The sequence below is a fragment of the Nannospalax galili genome, unplaced genomic scaffold (assembly GCF_000622305.1).
Source record: "Nannospalax galili isolate Female #2095 unplaced genomic scaffold, S.galili_v1.0 scaffold388, whole genome shotgun sequence".
Lineage (NCBI taxonomy): Eukaryota > Metazoa > Chordata > Mammalia > Rodentia > Spalacidae > Nannospalax > Nannospalax galili.
Window position 1 is genome coordinate 1,194,967 of NW_008360304.1, and position 3,176 is coordinate 1,198,142.

A 3,176-nucleotide genomic window follows, 5' to 3' on the forward strand; every position below is an offset into this window, starting at 1 on the left:
CTTTATTTTAAGCATAACAGCTGAGCTGGGCCTGGTGGTGCAAGCCTCTGATCTTCACTCCTTGGGAGGCTGAGGCAGAAGGCTCACTGTGTAGCAGCATCTCCTACAGGCTGGCTGCTTGCTGGATGTGTGTGCTGTTTTTCCCATTCTGGGAAGAATTCTTTGTCTGCTGTGTAGACCACTCATGACAAAAGACTGGCTTGCCAGCTAGGGTACACTTGAGACTACCTGCTACTCACTGCACTGTGCAAGTAGACCTCCTACAAGTATGACTTCTCTCAGAACAAGGTGGCACCAGGGTAGTAAGAAACTGTACCCACAGATGGGAGTCATGAATGTCACCTCACATGCCCAAAGAGACTTAACAGATATGGCTAAATTAGGCTCCCGAGTGGGCAGGTGTAGCAGGAGGCCTCCAAAGATGGGGCAGACTCAGAGACCTGGGATTCAGCAAGAATTCACTTCACTTCTTGGTCCGCAAATAGCCTACCAAAAGGAGCCCACACTTCCATACCCTGCTCGAAAGCCCAGTAACTGCTGACAGACTGCATGGCGCAGACCAATCAGAAAATGATACGCTGACTAAAGGGACTTAAGGGCGGAGAAAAGGGAAATATAAGGCCTGCCCCCTCCTGCATTAAACGAGCCTGCAGCACCTCGCCTAGTGTTTGCTTCTACCCGACTCCAGGTGTCTGTGTGTTGACTCTGAGCCTCTTGCCCCGCCTAATCGGCAGGGGACCCAATCCAGGTCAGGGTCTTCACAGCTGACCTGAGGAGAACCCGCAACACCTGGCGCCTGAACAGGGACCCCTGCCCATGGTGTTGGTGACACCCAGAACCTTGGTTCGTTCAGTAAATAGGCCCCTGGATTTGTCTGTTTCTTTGGCTGCTCGAGAGTGAGCGAGTAGCCCCCTCCTCTGTCCCCTCCACCCTGTCTGTCGTCTTTATTGTTGGACTAGTTTGTTAGATCAGGGAGGCACACTCCACCACATGGTCCCGAAGCCCACATCAGCACCTTCCCCCCCTCAGCTCATCCGGTGAGTTCACAAAGGGGCTGATCCACCCCGAACTCAGAGCCCAGGCTTCGGGTCACCCTGTTGCCTGTCCTGGAGACACTGTGTAAGCATATGGATGGAGGTGTCACGGCCTCTAGAAGCCCCTCACTGAGCACAAGACATTGGGATCCAATACACCTTTACATGTTGGGGCGGTTTACATCTGAGTGGCTCACAGTGCTTCTTTGCTTCCTTTGTGCCCTCTTGGTAGTCACCCTCATCTTCTACTTTTGTGGTGAATTCCCCTTCTCGAGACCCTCCCACAATGGGCAATTTACCACCACAATGCAGGGAACCACAAATGGCAGCACTCAAGTTTCTCCTTAAAACCAGAGGGTTAAAAGTAAAACCAAAAGATATCAAACACTTTTGGGATAAAGCCACTAATTTAACTCCATGGGTCTCCCCTGAAAACTGTGGGACCCTGACACATGGATGCGGGTCCTCTTCCTGGCCCGAAAAAGGGAGGTCAGGTCAGGGATCACTCCCCCTGCATCATTCGTACCAATCCTCCTAGCCATCATTGCTAGCCTTAAATCCTCCTCTCCTGAGGAAGTCATCTCGGCCCACAACAAACACTGCCCAGAGCAATCTAGTGTAGATCTGGCTATTACCTTGACCCCAGGCCCCCGGACCCCCCAGACCCGGAGGTGGACGCTGCCTCTGCGCCCACTTCCAATAAGGAAGGAGATCCTTTGCCTATATCTCAGGATACTCTCCTAGAGCTACCATGCCCAGAAATTCCCCCACCCCGATACCCGTGGAAGGAGTTACTCTCTCCCCACCCCCAGTAACCATCTCACCCCTTCCCCTGCTACCATGCCCCTCCCTCCTAGGCTGCCCTCCTTAAATCCTCACCCACCTTTGTCCACATTTCTGGTTAACGTCGGCCCCGATGCGGTGCAGCGTCCATGGCTGCTCACCCTACTTGCTGACCTCGTTCTTATCCACAAGGCAGCTGAGCAATCAGGCCCTGACTCCCCATATTTCAAACAGGTTCTTCACCAGTGGTCCTTACATTTACAAACTCACTATGATTGGTATAACTAATTAAAGGCAGGCTTAGAACCCTCAGTCTTTCTAAACTGGCGCACAGCCTATGACAATCAGGCTGAAAACCAGGCATGCCTAAATCTCCAACATGGCCTCAACATTACATTGGACATGTTCACGGGACACAGACAATATACTGACCCCATCTCCCAGTCTACTATTGGCCTCCATGCCTATTTTCAACAGTTTCTGACTTGGCCTTTAAGGCCCTTAAATGTTGCCCCCCCCACCGTGACCCACAAGTCTTTTTCTGTCATTTGATTCAACACTTCACAAATGGGTACTCGCTACTAGAGACTTAAACCCTAGGGTGGGCCCTATTGAGGCTTTGACTGCCTCCTTGGAGACTCTTGTCGCAAGAAAAACCTGCCCACTTTGGCGCACGGGAAGGCTGCTGGAACTCTGGGGGGCTTGGCCACTTTGGTAGCCACTGCCCAAGAGGTACAGCCCACCCCAAGACTAGCTGCCCCAAGTGCAAAAAAGGGTTCCATTGGGCTAAAGACTATAGGTCACAGCCTCAACCAGACTTGGCTCCTTTAAACTCCACCTAGGGTGCCCCTCAGCCCCACCCACAAGAGGGGAAATGAGACAGATATTATGGACTCTCCCAATCCTCAACCACTCCCCACTAATAACCCTGTTCCTAGAAGGAACTTCCATAAAGGGCCTAGTAGACACAGGGGCTGATGTCACCATTATATCAGAAACTGAATCCCTTAAATTCCCTCATTGGAAATACAGGCCAGACCTGCCAATGAAAGGAGTTGGTGGCACACAAGGTACCAAGCTGGTCACATGTTCAGTATACTGGAAGGACTTGGATGGGAACCAGGGCACAGTTACCCCCACAGTAGCAGACATTCCTCGTAACTTATGGGGCCGAAACGTCCTAAAGGACATGGGCATAGTCCTTACCAGGGATGACCGTGCCTTTTATGATGATATCATGCTCCATGATAACTTGGGACTATCAGGGAAAGGACAACACCTTGCCCAACACTCCCCATCCTAACAGCCACTGCCCTCCTGGGATCGACTCCAGTCTTGGCCCCCGAACCGATCCCCATC